The sequence below is a fragment of the Peromyscus maniculatus genome, chromosome 3 (genome assembly GCF_049852395.1).
Source record: "Peromyscus maniculatus bairdii isolate BWxNUB_F1_BW_parent chromosome 3, HU_Pman_BW_mat_3.1, whole genome shotgun sequence".
In the NCBI taxonomy this organism is placed as follows: Eukaryota; Metazoa; Chordata; class Mammalia; order Rodentia; family Cricetidae; genus Peromyscus; species Peromyscus maniculatus.
Genome location: NC_134854.1, coordinates 98,285,568 through 98,304,348, shown reverse-complemented (window position 1 = coordinate 98,304,348; position 18,781 = coordinate 98,285,568).

The following is an 18,781-nucleotide window of genomic DNA, read 5'->3' as shown; positions in this document are numbered from 1 at the left end:
TATAATATGGATGGCTGGTGACCACTCATTAGAACAATATCTTCTAATATTTCTCTCAGTAACATGTGCTAGTTTATGATTTGTTTCTGAGATTGGAGGGATGTTAATCTGAGTATTCCATTGTTGCAACAAGTCTCGACCCCACAGGTTCATAGTTATGTTAGCCACATATGGTTTTAATTTTCCTCTCTGTCCTTCTGGACCTATACATTCGAGCCATCTTGCACTCTGTTTCACCTGAGATAATGTCCCAATTCCTAACAGTTGAACGTTTACCTCCTGAAGAGGCCAAGTTGGATGCCAAAATTCTGGTGCAATTATGGTAACGTTCGGACCTGTGTCTACCAGACCAGACAACAAAACACCATTTATTTTTATTGTTAATTTTGGTCTTTGTTCATTAATAGAAGTTTGCCAAAAAATTTTCTTTATGTTTTCTCCTGAATTTTCTATTCTCTCTGTTTCATCAACCTGACCAGCATGATTTATTCCAATAGGCATTTGGTTATTTAATCGCTCTCCAGAGCAGGCATTTCCTCTATGGCTGCAGGAAAGGTTTGAACTGGATTTGCACTGGGGGCCTGCGCGAGGCCCCTCTGGGAGTTTCCCGAAGACTGAGGCAAAGGATTACCCTGTCTGTCCTTTGTTGATCTACATTCATTGGTCCAGTGTTTTCCCTTACCACACCTTCTGCATACTCCAGAAGGAAGGGGTATTCTGTTGCCATTGTTCCTTGAAGAAACATTGTTTCTGGGAATGACCTGTCTACAGTCCCTTTTCAAATGTCCTTGCTTTCCATATCCAAAACATCTAACACTCCTCAAACCTTTTGAAATTACTTCTCCTACCCATGTATCATCATGCTCATCAGCTTCAACATTAATTGTTTCTCTAATCCAATCTTCCATAGGTGCAGATCTTGCCCTTAATGGCCTGATTATTCTTTTGCATGCTGCATTCGCATTCTCAAAAGCCAAAGATTCAATTATTGCCTTACCAGCTTCTGAATCCGAGACCATTCTCTTTACTGCTGAAGCCAGTCTTTGTAAAAAATCTGTAAAAGACTCTTTTGGGCCTTGCTTCACCTTTGTAAATGACTCAGATTTTTTTCCTGGTTCCTCAACTCTGTCCCATGCATTCAAGGCTGCCGTTCGACATAAAATTAGGGTTTGGACATCATATAAACATTGTGTTTGTGCTGAAGCATATTGGCCTTCGCCCATAAGCTGATCCTGGCAAACTTGTATTCCTTTATCCCTCCATTGTTTTTCTATGTTTTTAGCCTCCTCCTTAAACCAAGTCAGAAATTGAAGTCTCTGGCTGGGTTCCAGAACACCTTGTGCAAGGTCCCACCAGTCCTGTGGTACTATCCTATTATATGTTGACCAAGAGTTTAACATTTGCTTTACATATGGGGAATGCATGCCATAAGATACTATTGCCTCCTTAAACCTTTTTAAATCCAACATTTCAATTGGAGCCAAATTATTTTGTGTAGCCATTTGATCAGGCATCTGCTGTACGGTTACAGGATAAATTAAGGGTGACTGTGTGAAAACAGGCTTTCTTTCTGCAACCTTATGATCCCGACTTGAAACAACTTCACTGTTAATTTCTTCTGTCTGAATTTTTACAGGTTTAACAAGTTCTTCTAAAGCTGTTATCCTGGCACTTAAATTGACTATCTTTTTAAATATTAAAATGTGGATTATTATAGTGATAAGGTGCATAATTCCACCAATACTAATATTATATAGTTGTTCCATTGCCAGACTGCCTAAAATTTCGAACAAAAACCAATTTTCTTCCAATGTACACATAAAACCCATTTGTTTTTTAATGTGGAAAAAATTCTCTTTTAGATAGTTTCCTTTAAAATATCTGATATATTATGACTTACCAAATCTGCGTAGAACAGTAGAAATCCAAGGGGATTTTCAAAACAGCCACCTAGTGTCCCAGGTGTAAATCCAAAGAGAGAGAGAGAGAGAGAGAGAGAGAGAGAGAGAGAGAGAGAGAGAGAAAGAAAGAGAACAAGAAAGCATAGCTGGCTAAAGTTTAAATGCAGCCACGTGTTCCCTCTTGTGCCGAGTCAAGGCTTGGGTCTGGCTTCCTTAAGCTCCGACCACGTGCGTTGGCTTTACAGGCAGGGCCCTGTTCGGCAGGGCAACTCTGAGTTGTTTGTAGCATCGGCTTTAAGCAAGAAGGATTTAAGCAAGCAGCTCACTGATAGTCCAGCCTAAGGTCAAGCAGAACTAGACCCAGGCTAAGAAGCCGCTGCTCGGACTAAGAAGCTGATCGCCGCTGGCCGCCATGTGCCGCGGCCGCCGCCTGCCGCCCTTGCGGGAAAGCGGACCTGCCACCAAGCCAAGCAGTTTTTAATGGATTCTTGTCACGTTGGGCGCCAGATGTAGATGTAACCAACCGTCTTATTAAATAAGAAACACAGAAACAATGTAAAAGAGAAAGTCGAGAGGTCAGAGCTCAGAGCTAAAATCTCACCCTTCCTCCTGCTGTCCCAGCTTCGCGGAAAGAGACCTACTTCCTGTCGGTTCGTTTTTTTATAGTATGTTGTTCTGCCTTCTCATTGGTTGTAAACCCAAACACATGACTGCCTCATCACTGTCTGAATGTACAGCCCCCTAGGTCTTAAAGGCATATGTCTCCAATGCTGGCTATATCCCTGAACACACAGAGATCTTATGGGATTAAAGGCATGTGCCACCACCGCCACACTCTTGCTATGGCTCTAATAGCTCTGACCCACAGACAACTTTATTTATTAACATACAATCAAATTAATAATTCAGTACAATTAGATTACCACCACAAAAATGAGCACCAAATCTGGAACTGTGCAGCCCATGTTTTCATTCAATCTCAGAACAATATATGTGCATTTGAAAATGCAAAATTTATATATATATGTATATATATGCATATATATATTGTTACTAAATTCAAAGGAGAGACTAGTCATCTTCTGTGCTTATTTATCTGAAAAACAGACCTATATGTATTTGAAGGGTCTATAAAATATCACAGGTTCAAACTATGATACTTCAGTGAAAGCAACTTAGGATTTCTTCGTTTGTAATTTCTTCTCAGCTTCTGGAGACTATTGGCAGATTCCTAAGGTTTGAAGTTTCCTCATTTTGTTTTCACTCTTGTATTTCTTCTCTGTTGGTAAACGAAACATTATTTCCTCTCTCTTTTTCATGTCCAACGTCATATGTGATTTGCAGTCAGTATGTGGTTGTCAAATCTCTTTCAAGTTGATCTTGCAGACACTTCCCAAATATGTAATTTGTTTATTTTGAAATAACAATTCTCTTGCTGAATATGCTGTGCGCTTTCCTTTCTTTCATTTAATTTTAAAGTCTTATTATGTTTGAAATTATTTCAAGTCAAACAGTAGGTGTTCTTATTTCATGATCTTTTATTTAAGAAATTATTCTTAGAAGTACCTATCTTGTATAATTACCTTTTGCAAAACACACGCACACACATATAAACACACACACACAATTTGCTAATAAATTATAGCTAGATACAGTTCAATTGTTTCCATCTTTTCTTATTTAGAAATAAAAGAAAAAATTTAAACCCTATTTTCCTTCGACAGTCAAGGAAGTATGGGGTATGTGTGTATTTGTGTGTGTGTGTGTGTGTGTGTGTGTGTGTGTGTGTGTGTGGCCTTTTAACACAAATGATTTTTAAAAAATTCAATTTATACAGACATTCACTTAAAATCTGTGGCAGCATGACTGTGAATTATCAATTTAAATATTTATATAACTAAAAATTTTAGTAATTCTTCAGAAGATCCATCTTTTTTTTTTTTTTTTTTTTTTTTTGGTTTTTCGAGACAGGGTTTCTCTGCGTAGCTTTGCGCCTTTCCTGGAGCTCACTTGGTAGCCCAGGCTGGCCTCGAACTCACAGAGATCCACCTGGCTCTGCCTCCCGAGTGCTGGGATTAAAGGCGTGCGCCACCACCGCCCGGCCAGAAGATCCATCTTATTGTCAATGATTATGGAAAATAGTAAGCAATGAAACTGTATCTCCAGTCATTCCCATAGATTTTATAATAGTATAGTTTGAAGAATATGTAAAATTTCCATTTTCGGACTAAAAAAAAATCAAACTTTTATCCATGGAAATTCTATGTGTAAAATAGAGAGTCTCTATGGAATAAGTTTTAATATTTGACAGAACTGTACATTTCAGTCAATGTAGAATTTAATTTCACTTCCTCCCAGCAATGCATAGCAGTGAAGACTTGGTCCTTCATTATGGAATATTTGATAAAAGATTATAATTTATAATGGATACACACAGAATCCCATATATCATGTAACATTTCATTCAGTATCTCATTTTCTATGTAAAATTCTTAGAGCATGGTTGCTTAGCTATTGCTCTGCATTAAAATGTTTACTCCCTTATAATGTAGGGCAAGTTGTAATTCATAAGGGAAGTGTCCATCCACATGGGAAGTGGTAATACATACAGGAAGTGGCAATAAATAGGAGAAGTGGTAATCCTCACAGGAAGGGGTAACATATAAGGGAAGTGGTAATCCACAGGAAAAGTGGTAATCCTTACAGGAATTGGCAATACATAAGGGAAGTGACAGTCCAAGAAGTAGTAACACTCATGGGAAGTGGTAATACATAAGGGAAATGATAATACATAGGGGAAGTGGTAAATCTCACAGCCATAGTTCAACCAAAGTGAGAGGTTTCCACAATAGACATCTCCAAAATCTCTGAATCTCCTAAAGCTTCAACAAACAATGGCAGAGTTCAAATCATTCTGAACAATTACATTAACATGATAGTCATTGTCTCACTTGCTACAGATGGCTTACCACGTATAGGGAACTGGCTTATACCAACTTGGAAAGGTGGTCAAGGAAATTAAGACTTATCCTGATCCACCACTCCAAATGTGCAGCTCCAGACACTTCAGATGAAATTTGAACAACTATAATTTGCAAATGTTTAAACACTGAGGCCAGCAAGATGGCTCAGTGGGTAAAAGTACGTGCTGAGCGAGCCTTATGACCTGAATTTGATACTTAGAATTCAATGAGAAAAGAAAATAAGTGCCTGAGGGTTGTCTTTTGTCTTCAATAGAGAGTTGAATGGAGCCCAGGCACGTGCTTGCCCCTCCCACTCACAAAAACACCATACATAAATATATCATACACATACAAACACACACACATACACACCACACTAGTAATAACAGTAAAAAAATAGAAAACAGCACTTCCTTTGAAAAATTAAATTTACTGATTTTAAACATACAATTAGATAAATGTAAAGATATATGTATGCAATATATGTTTATATAATAACCTTTGTATAAGATCTTACAGAAATCTTAAACTCAGGCATGCCCACTTTGCTGTTCCTTTTCTAAATCCAAATTGGTTCTTCTAGTCTTATCCTGAAATATACCTGTATCTGCAGCCATATCTGTATCTATGTCTATATCTGCTTCTGTACCGAAATTGACATCTTCACCTCTATCTGTATCTGCATCTAGATCAACATCTATATCTATATCTCTGCATATGCATTGGTATCTACAACTACATCTATATTTACTTCTATATCTGAATCTTTTTTGTAGCTTGATTTTTTCGCCTTGCCCACAGTCAGGACAAATCTTTGTCACCCGCCAGTCCCACAGCCGCTCAGACCCAACCAAATAAACACAGACACATATTGCTTGCAAACTGCATGGCCGTGGCAGGCTTCCTGCTAACTGTCCTTATCTTGCTAACTGTGCTTTTATCTTAAATTGATCCATTTCCATACATCTATACCTTGCCATGTGGCTGGTGGCTTACTGGCGTCTTCACATGCTGCTGGTCATGGCAGCGGCTGCAGTGTCTCTGGTCATGGCGGCAGCTGCAGCCTCTCTGGTCATTGCGGCGGCTGCAGCGTCTCCTTCTGCCTTTCTGTCCTTTTATCCTGCCTAGCCACGGCCGATCAGGTTTTATTTATTAACCAATCAGAGCAACTTGACATACAGACCATCCCCCAGCACAGCCAAGTGCAGACCATCTCAAACACCTGCACTCAGGCCCATGGTCCTAATCATCCTCTATACGGACCTGCTGGGTAACGCCACAAAGAACCCAAGAAGGGCTCCCACAGGACATACAGAACATCCCACAGCACTTTTTTATTATTTTTGAGAGATTTTCTATGCATTTTACTTACCAACCACAGATTGCCCTCTCCTCCCTCCTCCTACACCCCAGCCTTCCCCCTGACCCATGCCTCATTCCCACCTCTTCCAAGTCAGGGTCTCCCAGGGGGAGTCAGTAGAGCCTGGTACATTCAATTGAGGCAGGTCCAAGCCCCTCCTCCCTGCACCAAGACTGCGCAAATTATCCTACCATAGGCACTAGGCTCCAAAAAGCAGGCTCACACACCAGGGACAGGTCCCAATCCCACTGCCTGGGGGGCCCTAAACAGTTCAAGCTAAACCACTGTCTTGCCTTTCCAGAGGCCCTAGTTCAGTACCATGGGGGCTCCTCAGCTATTGGTCCATAGTTCATGCGTTTCCACTAGTTTGGCTGGTCCTCTCTGTACATTTTCCCATCATGATCTCCATGTTACTGCTCATAGAATTCCTCCTCTCTCTCATTGACTGGACACCTGGAGCTTGGTCTGGTGCCCAGCTGTGGATCTTTGCATCTGCTTCCATTAGTCATTGGATGAAGGCTCTATGATGACAGGGTATTCAACCATCTGATGTTCAGTTCAGGCACCCTCTTGATTATTGCCAGTGGTCTAAGGTCGGGTCATCCTTGTGGATTCCTAGAAACTTCCCTAGCACTCTGTTTCTCCCTATTCTCATGATATCTTCATTTATCATGGTATCTCTTTTGTTGCTCTCAGACTCTGCCCCTGTTTCAGCTCTAATGTCCTGTTTCCCTATATTCTTATCCCCCATCCCTTGCCCTCCATTAGTGCCTCAAACCCCCAGATTGCTCCTGTAGATCTCATCTATTTCTCCTTTGCTGGGCAATCCATGTGTCCTTCCTAGATACTGAAAAAGCCTTTAACAAAATTCAACACCTCTTCATGATAAAGGTCCTAGAGAGATCAGAAATACAAGGACCATACATAAACATGCTATAGGCAATTTACAGCAAGCCAACAGCCAACATCAAATTAAATGGAGAGAAAATCAAAGTGATTCCACTAAAATCAGGAACAAGACAAAGCTGTCCACTCTGCATATTTATTCAATAAAGTACTTGAAGTTTTAGCCAGAGCAATAAGACAAAAAAAGAAGATCAAAGGGATAAAAATTGGAAAGGAAGAAGTCAAGCTTTCACTATTTGTAGATGATATGATAGTATACATAAGTGACCCCAAAAATTTTACCAGGGAACACCTACAGCTGATAAACTCTTTCAGTAATGTGTCAGGATACAAGATTAACTAAAAAAAGTAGCCCTTCTATATGCAAATGATAAATGGGCTGAGAAAGAAATCAGAGAAACATCACCCTTTAAGCTAGTCACAAATGATATAAAACTAACTCTAACTAAGCAAGTAAAGGTCCTGTATGATAAGAACTTTAAGTCTCTGAAGAAAGAAATTGAAGAAGACATCAGAAAATGGAAAGATCTCCCATGCTCATGGATAGGTAGGGTTAACATAGTAAAAATGGCAATCTTACCAAAAGCAATCTACAGATTCAATGCAATCCCCATCAAAATACCAACACAATTCTTCACAGACCTGGTAAGAACAATACTCAACTTCAATGGAAAAACAAAAAACCCAGAATAGCTAAAGTAATCCTGTACAATAAAGCAGCCTTTGGAGGTATCGTGATCCCTGACTTCAAGCTCTACTATAGAGCTATAGTAATTAAAAAAAAAAAAAAACAGCTTGGTACTGACATAAAAACCCACATGTGAACCAATGGAATTGAATTGAAGACCCTGACATTAATCTGCACATGTATGAATACCTGATTTTTTACAAAGATGCCAAAACTGTACAATGGAAAAAAAAAGCATTTTCAGCAAATGGTGCTGGCAAAACTGGATGTCAAAATGTAGAAGATTGCAAATAGAGCCAAATCTGTTGCCATGCACAAAACTCAAGTTCAAGTGGGTCAAAGACCTCAACATAAATCCAGTTACACTGAACTTGATATAAAAGGAAGTAGGAACTAGTCTTGAAATCATTGGCACAGGAGACAACTTCCTAAATATAACACTGGTAGCACAGACACCGAGAGCAACAATTAATAAATGAGACCTCTTGAAACTCAGAAGCTTTTGTAGGGCAAAGGACACGATCAATAAGACAAAATGACAGCCTACAGAATGGGAAATGATCTTCACCAACCTCACATCTGACAGAGCGCTGACCTCCAAAATATATAAAGAACTCAAGAAAATAGACATCAAAGTACCTAACAACCCAATTAAAAAATAGGCTACAGGGTTAAACAGAGAATTCTCAATAGAAAAATCTCAAATGCCGAAAAACAATTAAGGAATTGCTCAACATCCTTAGTCATCAGGGAAATGCAAATGAAAACGAGTGTGAGATACTATCTTACACCTTCAGAATTGCTAAGATCAAAAACACTGAAGACAACTGATGTTGGAGAGGATGTGGAGCGAGTGGAACACTCCTCCGCTGTTGGTGGGAGTGCAAACTTGTGTAACCACTGTGAAAATCAGTATAGCAGTTTCTCAGAAAATTGGCAATCAATCTTCCTCAAGACCTAGCTATATCTGAATCTTAAGGCACCTAAATATTTTTACATTTTTTATTGATTTGTTCAAAGACTGATCTTTTATCTCCTTTTCCTATTTCAAAGAATTTCTTAGTTATCTGATTTCTACACTAATCTACCATATGTCCATGATAAACAAAACATGAATATGTATGATTTTGGTATGGAAATTAAATAAAATTATAGTGTTATGTGAGTATTCTACAAACTGTTTTTCTCTCAAATTAATCAATTATTGATAGAGTGCTAAATTTTTAAGCTATACTTGTAGTTGGTTAACTTTTTTCTGTTTATTATGTTATTTTTTCTTCTTGCATTATTGAGCTCTGTTTTAACTATATAACATTTATTACTGTTGGGTTTCTAAATTCATTGTCCCTTAGTCTTCTTTTTCTACTTTTGCTTACATTCCTGCATTGAATCTACTTTATTTATTATAATACAAATGTTAAAGTTTTCATTGGATTATTCTTTCTTTTTGCTATGGATCTCCATTACATTTATCTTAGTTTTGATAAATAAGCAGTAACTATAAACATTAATGTATTGCTCCTCATGGCTTGCTCATCTATCTTTCTTATATCACCCAAGACTGTATGCTTAGGGATGGCACTCCTCGCTGTTGACTGGGACCTCACATATCAATCACTATTTCAGAAAATATCCTACAAACTTCCCTACAACAATGGACCAAGGAAAATTTTAACTGAGAAAATTCCTTCATTAAATTGTTGTAGGGAAGAATCTAAGCACTGTCAGAATAGTGTTCTTCTAGGGCCTTATGATGTTGCTTTCTTTTTTTTAATTAGTTAAAAATTTATTTTTCCTTTGGAGGAAGGGAAGGTAACTTTTAAGGCTTCAAGATACTGTCTGTCTATAGGACCCACTGACATCTGATGTCCTAATTTCCATTCATCTTCACGCATCATGAATAACACTGTATTAATCTGATTTCTACAGATCTTTTTTTTTTTCTGTGTTATGTGTTAAGTGTTTATTTAGTATCCCACTGAAATGTTCTGTGCTACGGATCAATGTCTGTCTATGTCAGGGGGAGGGATGGGACCATTGCATCTTTAGCCATTGTCACCCATATGTGGAGTAGTAACTTAAATGTATAGTTGTAACATACGTGTGTTTAAAATGGAAACGCTTTTTTTAAAAAATAAAATAAAATAAAATAGAAACGTGAGCAAAAAGCTGTGAAATGTCTTGTGTCTCATGTTCTGTGTTTATGCAGCTGATTTGTCTGTTACTGAAGTGTGGGTCCAAAGACTCATACAGCTGTTTTGCATCTGTAACCCACAAAGATTCTGGGCAGCTGCCACCTCGGTCTCTTCTCTGTATTATCATGTTTGGTTTAAATAAACTATATAGTAACAGTGAAAAAAATAAAATTTTCCTCTTCCCAAATACACCTATGGTTATTGTCAAGTTGACAAACACCTACCAGGACAGTGCATTTAGATAATTTGCATTTAAAAAATTATTGATGCAGTTGCATTTATGTTTTATAATGTTCCCTTATCTAAATATTGGCCCCATATATTTAATCCATTTTCCATACCTATTTGTATTGAACTCTTTGTATCTCAACCATATCTTCTCTATTGGTTAATGTGTTGAAGTCTTATTTTGGTAGTTGCTACAGCATTTTAGGTTTTTTTTAAAAATCAGTTGTTGTCTCCATTAATATCATTCCACCTTTCCTGCTGCACAGCATCCTTAAAATTCTGTATTATTGCTAATATTCCTTTTTAACTTTTATACTATTCTCACCTCAGTGTTACTTAATTTGGCTGTGCATGAATTCTCTTTTCCTTTGCTGACTTGAAGAATTGTTCTTTTGCTTTCAGTATTGAAAAATGCTTCCTTTACATAGTATTCCCGGTTAACAGTTTTGAAATTCTTTCAGTACTTTAAAGTTGTCTGCCCTGTCTAGTTTCTGATAATAATTCCCTTGCAATTCCTGTTTTTATTCCTCTGAGCTCAATGTGTCAGTTGCTTTTGGAGTTTTGTATCAATGGTTTTCAGCACCTTTCACATGGAGTGTGTAAATGTGCTTTTGCTTGCTTGTGTGTGTGTGTGTGTGTGTGTGTGTGTGTGTGTGTGTGTGTGATAATCTCTCACTTTTTGTTCACTAACAAGTTTCTCTGGTATGGAAAAAGGTGTATTGTCTCATCAAATTAGAAAAATTTTTACAAGTACTTAAATGCTGTTTTTGTTTTTTTCCTTTTTATCGTTTCCATTTTTGAAAATATTTATTTCTATTATCTTTAATTACATGTAGGTGTGTGTACTTGCATCCTTGAGTACAGGTGCCTGTAGGTACTGATCCCCTAGAGCTGGAGTTAGAAATGATCGTGAACAACCTGATATGGGATCTGAGAACTGAATTCAGGTTCTCTGGAAGAGCAGCAAATCCTCTTAACTGCTGACCCATCTCTCCAGGCTCCTCCTTTTCATTTGAAATCCCCATTTTCCCTTATGTGAAAACATTTTATCTTGATCCATGTTTCTTTCTTCTTGTTTTTATTTTTTTTAATTTGGTGCATATTTGTGACTATATTTGATTAGTACTTTTAATTTTTTTCAATTTAAATTTTTGATACACTATTTGTTGATCATGTGCTTTCCCCTCCTTAATTCATTCCAGATCTTCCCCAACTCACTACTCACTCAACTTAATGTCTCTCCTACTTCTCTCTCAAAAAGAAAAAAAAGCCACAAAAATCTGTTTATCTCTATGCTTTTAAGAAAATCAATAATTTGTTTCATAGTAAATTTCACCCCAATGTGTGTGTGTGTGTGTGTGTGTGTGTGTGTGTGTGTGTGTGTTTAACTTAAACCTGGTGCTAGGGAAATTCCCAGGAATCCACAAGGACAACCCCTTATTAGACTACTAGCAATAGTGGTGAGGGTGCCTGAACTGGCCTACCCTGGTAATCAGATTGGTAAATACCCGACCTGTCATCATAGAGCCTTCATCCAGTAACTGATGTAGAGGCAGAGATCCCTAACTAAGCACCAGGGAGAGCTCCAGGAATCCAAATGAAGAGAGGGAAGAGGGATTATATGAGCAGGTGGGGGGGTGGTGGTCAAGACCATGGTGGGGAAATCTATAGAGACAACTGAACCAAGCTCATAGGAACTCATGAACTTTAGACTGACAGCTGTGGAACCTGCATGGGACCAGACTTGACCCTCTCCATATGTGAGGCAGTTGTGTAGCTGGGTCTGTTTGAGGAGCCCCTGGCAGTATGATCAGAATCCATTCTCTGTGCATGAACTGGCTTCCTAGATCCCATTACCTATGGTCAGACATCTTGCTCATCTGTATTGCAGCGGGGAAGGACTTTGTTCTGCCTCAGTGGAATGTACCAGACTTTGCTGTCCCCCCATGAGAAAACTTATCCTTTTGGAGGAGGGGATGAGGGATGGGTTGGGGAGATTAGGTGGAGGTGAGGGAAGCAGGAGAAGGGATAAGAGGGGGATCTGTGGTTGGTATGTAAAATGAATTAATTTTTTTTAATTAAGAAAAGATAATTTGCTTTCATTTTTTCAGAAGTTAGACTTGGCTTTTCATTTGTGATTATGTAATTTCAATATTATATTTGCATTTCCTTTAGTTCCTTGTATATATTTAAACATCTAAATAGCTATTGCCCTTTGCTATTAATGTAATGTGTTTCTATTGATAAATCTGATTTTCATTGCTCTATGCTGTTATTTTACTGCTCCTTTGTATATGTAATAATTTTCTTTTTTCATTAGGATTCAACAATTTAAGTCTTTTTTCTGGAAATGAACTTAATTGAATCAGAAAGTAGTTGGTTACTCCCAGAATATTTGTGCCCCCAAATTTAATTGAATATATTCATCTGCTTATTTTTTTTTGGTTTCTTATGTTTTACCCATCATAATTAACAAACCATTACATGTCAAAAGCACAGAAAAAGTTGTATCTTGTTTTATTTTAAAAGAAAGATTTATTTTTATTATATTTATTTTATTATTCAATTATATGTAGATATATATGCATGTATAGGTATGTGTGGTTATGTATACATGAGTTCAGATGTTCTGAAAGTAACAGATGTCAGAATTTCCAGGAATTGGAGTTAAAAATGATTGTGAGTCTCTTGACATGGTTCTGGGAATGAAAGTTCTTCTACAAAAGTTCTATATGTTCTTCAACTTGGAACCATCTTTCTAACCCCAGGCCTTATTTTATGTAAAGAATTTTGTTGTCATTCATTGTGTCTTTGATTAGTTGAGTTACCTTTTTTTTTCATGGTTTAATACAGGCATTCAATTTTATTTTTGGCATGTGGGTATCTTGTCTCAGTACTTTTTCTTGAAAGGATGTTTCTTTCTCCAGTGATATTTCTTGACACTAAAGTGAAGCATCAATTAGCAAGGTGCAGATTTAGTTCTGGTTTCATTTCCATTCATTGATCTATAGGTTTGTCCATAGTCATCTAGTACACAATGTTTACTTCTGTAGAAAGATTGTAAATCAAAGAGCGTGAGTCTTCCTTGGTTGCTTTTCTTTTCTAAGTTTTTTTGTGCTATTCTTGGATTTTTAATTTTTCACATGCCTTACAGGATTAGCCTATAAATTTATCCCAGTAAATGTAGCTGCGATTTCCAGAGTAATGCAGGCCATCTGTTGACAGGTTTGGGGTTTATTGCCATTTGAATAACAACAACTCTTTCGATCAATGAATACAGGATGAATTTTCATCTATTCAGTCTTTTTCTAATCTTATCAAACAACTTAGTTTTTATTTACTGTTTTTCTCTATTTTTCTATTCTTTATTTTGTTTCTGTACCGAAATCTTTATCCATTCTTTTTGCTTGCTTTTCAAATTTTAATACTGACATGCATATGGAATGCAACTGAATTATTTTTTGCAGCTATAAACTCTATAATGATCTAATCTTCATAGTTTGTTATGTGCTGGAAATATATGTGTTTATATTGGTGTTATTCTGAAGATAGAGTATACTTTTATGATGATCACATGCCATTTTTGTTCATTCAAGCAGCTGTATTACTATTTTATTTTGTCTGATGCTCCTTGGCTTGTTTAGTTACCATGACATATCTTTTCCATTCTGTAGCTTTCAATCCATTTATATCTTTAAATGAAATTATGTTGTTTGTATCATTTTATTAAATTTATTCAAAGGGTCTCTGTCTTCTAACTGGAGAACTTAATACATTTAAATTTAGTGTAATTACTGCCAAATCAATACTCACCCTTGCCACTGTGATATTTCACACACACACACACACACACACACACACATACACACACACATACACACACACACATAGTTCTATATGTTACCAAATTATTCAATTATTGAATTCTTTTGTATTAAATGCATATTTTGTGACATCTTTTACCTCTTGTGTAATTTAAAAAAATATATCCTCTTACTTAATGATTGCCCAAAGTTTTGCTATTAACATTTTAAATTTACAACCATCTAACTCAGACTAATTTTAACCTGTTTTCGGGAGCATAGAAAATATTCTCCTCTATCGCTCCTTTATTTCTGCTCTTCATTTGCTCTATTATCTTACAAATTATGTCTTTATGCACTATGTGCCAATCAGCTTAAATTTAGACTTGTAGTATTATACAATTATCTTTTGAATCTGATATGAAAAGTAGGGTTACAAAGAACCTTATATATGCACCCAGTCAGTTACGAACTACACTGTAACCTTCTATTCTTTTATAAAGACTCAGGATCAGCTGTAGGTAAAAACTCAAGACAGTCTTGAACAGAGATACAATTGCTAACACAGGGAAGGAAATTAAGCTATTATTCCTAGATGTGCAGACAAAGTAAAAGCTTTGGATATATAACAGCTAATAGCTAACTTGAAAGGTTTAGGTCTTTGAGAAGCTCTAAAATTATTTTTCAGAAAGACTTTTACATAGAGGAGGACACTGAGACTAGTAGTGCTAATTTGATGTGCACAGTATCTGAAATCTTAAAGAAAATCTTTGTTGATGAGAATGCTGAGCGTTTGTAAATGGTTTGTTACCAATAAGGGCAGTGAGTGAATTCTGTTTGCATTGTATGTAGTATCTATTTTATATTATTTTTATTTATAATTAAATGAAGTTGTACTTTAATCTTAGAAACTGAAGACAGAAAAACACACATACACACACACACACACACACACACACACACACACACACACACACACATACAGGGCTTGGGGAGACCAGGGAAGAGAACAACTATTCATCCTGCTCTTTATGATGTATGTTAGGGCCAATTGCATACTTTTACTTTTTAATAATGCAAGTGGAATGTTGTGTGTTCTCTGAAACTATGGTGAATAACTGCTTGGAGTTTCCCACTGTGGTTGTGGGACCAAGTTGTCGTATATTAGTCCGGGTTGTCTAGAAGTACATTATAGAATGAATATAGTTTACATAAATATGGCCTGGACATTCCAGCAGTGACTGTCGCACATCTACATTTGAAGCTGAATGTCTCAGTAGTTCTGAAAGCCAATCAAATCCTGAAGTCTCAGAGGTCTCATAGAAAGCCAATGGTCTTCAATGCATGTTGTAAAACTCAACCTGGATCCTAATATTAACAGAGGAATGCAGAAACTGCAGCAAAAAGAAAGTAACTGAATTTGCTAGCAAGTTTGAAGGCAAGAAGACAAAAGCTTCTCTGCTTTATCTTTGATCTGCACAACTGTGAGACAATGCAACCCACATTTAAGATTGATCTTTCTACTTCAACAATCTGATCAGAAAAAAAATCTTTCACAGAAATGCCCTGTGGTTTACCTTCTAATTTATTTCATAATCAGTCAAATTGAGAACCAAACTGAACCATCACAGTAACACTTGTGATGAAGCCATTTTATAAGAAAACTGAAATTATGTAGAGGTAGAAATAGAGGCCACCAGAGGTCCTTGACCACTTATGAGATTCAACCAGAGAGACAGGGTTAGCCTGGCCATTATATGAGACTGCCACACTGAAATAGGACCTTGCTGGCCTTATCTGAATGGCCAATAGTCATTTCTTTTCAGCCTTGATCAAATTGAAGATGTCTAAATAAAATCATTATTTTTATTATTTTAAGACATTAACTTTACCAATCTGATTATTGGGGTAGGCCAGCTCAGGCACCATCTCCACTACTGCTAGTAGTCTAAGCTGGGGTCATCCTTGTGGATTCCTGGGGACTTCCCTAGAACCAGGTTTCTCCCTATTCCTATGATGTCTTCCTCTTTCAAGATATCTCTTTCATTGCTCTCCCACACCACCCCTGTTCCAGCTAGACCATCCCATTCCCTTATGTTCTCATTACCCTCTCCTACCCTCTATTGCCCCGCTCACCCTCAGTTTACTCAGTAGATTACCTATTTTGGGACACCTTGCACTGCCTTGATGCAGGGGGAGGGGCTTGGTCCTGCCTCAACTGAATGTACCAGGCTTTGCTGACTCCCCATGGTAGACCTTGCCTTTCCAAAACAGAGAATGTATGGTGGGTTGAGGAAGGAAGGATAGAGTTGGGGAGTGGTAAGAGGGAAGAGAGGGGAATTTGTGGTTGGTGTGCAAAATGAATAAAAAAAATTGCTTAATTAAAAAAAAAGACACCCACTCTTACAGTTGTTTGTTCAGCTAAGTTTTGATACCTCTAAAAAGGAGATTAGTGTGGGGGAGATAGTGGAACACATAACATTCATTGAGACAAGCTAGAGAGCCTTGGCAGATACTGTTAGTAAAATCCTCAAATAGATCGTTTGTAAGAGCTTTAAGAAAATAATTTTTAAAAAGGTTTGTTTGTTTTGTTTTATTTTTTATCTAGAAGGAAATTAGATCCTCACTATATAGTCATAAAAAGTTTGGCAATAGTCTTTCTTGCAGCTATGCAGAAAATGCAAAATGAATTATTCAGATAGGGCTACTAAAATAAAAAAAAAAAACAAAGTCAGAATGCTTAAAATGCTATCTGGCATATTTTGATTGCTTATAATAAGACAGAATGACCTAAAGGACACCTGCAAACATCTCATCCAAGATACCTAAGTTAGAAAATAAATTCTTCATTATTCTTTTTTTTTTCATATTTCCACATAGAAAATTGATCTCAGATTAGGAAAGGGCCTCAGGGTAAAAGATCATGTAAATAGGCAAAATCTCAATTGTGTGCTTTCTGGTCTCAGAATGGTGGTTGTTATTGCCTCAGTGGATTGTTCAGAAATAAATACTCTTTAAAAGTATAGATATCAGTTGATGTTATCACTAATTTTACTGATATTAAAATTATCACCTTATCAAGTTTCCTCATGAAATGTGATTTTTTTTTAAACTTCTTTGTTTATTTATTGGTATTTAGTTGAGGCATATTATATGCTCATCTATATATGTATATAGTGAGATGATTTCTATATGCAAACACATTAATATATCCTTGGTCTCACAGAGAATGAACGTGCATGCAAATGAAATGTTTGTACATGCACTGTGAAAAAGTGTCTAAACGTACAGATCACTGTTAGAAATATTTTAGTGTTTTATACAATATTTTTAAATAGACTTCATGTAGTATTTTAGTTACCAGACACCCATTATGTCTCTAATTTTGTACTCTCTTTGACCTACATCTCTTAAATTCTTCTGATCCCCATGTTAGTGGCCACCATTCTACTTTATCCCAGTGTGTTATAATTTGTTTAGAATCCACACATCCATGAAACAATGAAACATGTGTCTTTTAAAAAATGCATTGACATTTCCTTTTTTGTTGAAAAATATTTTTTTCTAACAACGTATTCTAATCATAATTTCTCATCCCTCAAGTCCTCCCTGATCCTCCCCACTTTCCTATCAACTCAATTTCACACCCTTTGTTTCTCTTTCTCATTGGAATAAAAGCAGGAACTTAAAAAAACAGTAAAAAAAAAGAAGATAAAATAAAAATGAACATTTGAGTAAAGGACAAAACAAAGAAACAAACAAAAGAAAAGGAACCAAAGAAACACATATAAAAGAGACATACACTTTCACACACACACATACACACACACACACACAAACACACACACACACACACACACACACACACACACACTCCTATTAAAAACTCAACACAAACTGGAAACCATAATATAGATGCAAAGGAGCTATAAAAGGAAAATTTAAAAACAAGTTTTGACAATGCTTTAGAGACAAAGAACCTCCCCCGCACCAAATGCCTTTGAGATCATTTTGTGTCAGCCATCTAGTGCTGGGCATAAGACATGGCCATAAGAGTAGTTTGTACACCCAGTGAAACTCTATTGGAGAAAACTAACTTTTCATTTACAAGAGGTTATCAATTGGACGTAGCTTCTGAGATAGGCATTCAGGCTTGTATCTACTTCTCCTCTTCATCCTGGAACTCCATCTAGCCCACATCTGTACAGGCCCTCACAGTCTCTGTGAGTTTATGTGTACATTGGTCCTGTTATGTTTGGGCCTTATTTACTTCTCTATCCCCTCTGACTCTCACATTCATTCCATCTCTTCTGCAGATGTCCCTGAGCCCTGTGAGGAGGGATTTGATTGAGACATCCATTTAGGACACAGTGTTTCAAGGTCTCTCATACCCTGCACATTATCCAGTTGTGTATCTCTGTATTTGTTCCTCTTTACTGCAGGAGGAAGCTTCATTGGTGATAACTGAGCAAGACACTTGCCTATGAGTGTAGAAGAATGTTGTTAGGAGTCATTTTATTGATGTTCTTTTAGCAGAATAGTAGTATTTATTTTTCCCCAAGGTCCATGGTCTATTTGGTTTTAGATTCTTGATCACCTGAACAGTGTCAAGTGTAGGTTCATCTCATGGAAAGGACTTGAAATCCAATCAGATATTGGTTGGCTACTCCCACATGCTTTGTATCACTATTACATCAGCACATCTTGCAGGCAGGTTGCCATTGTAGATGAAAGGGT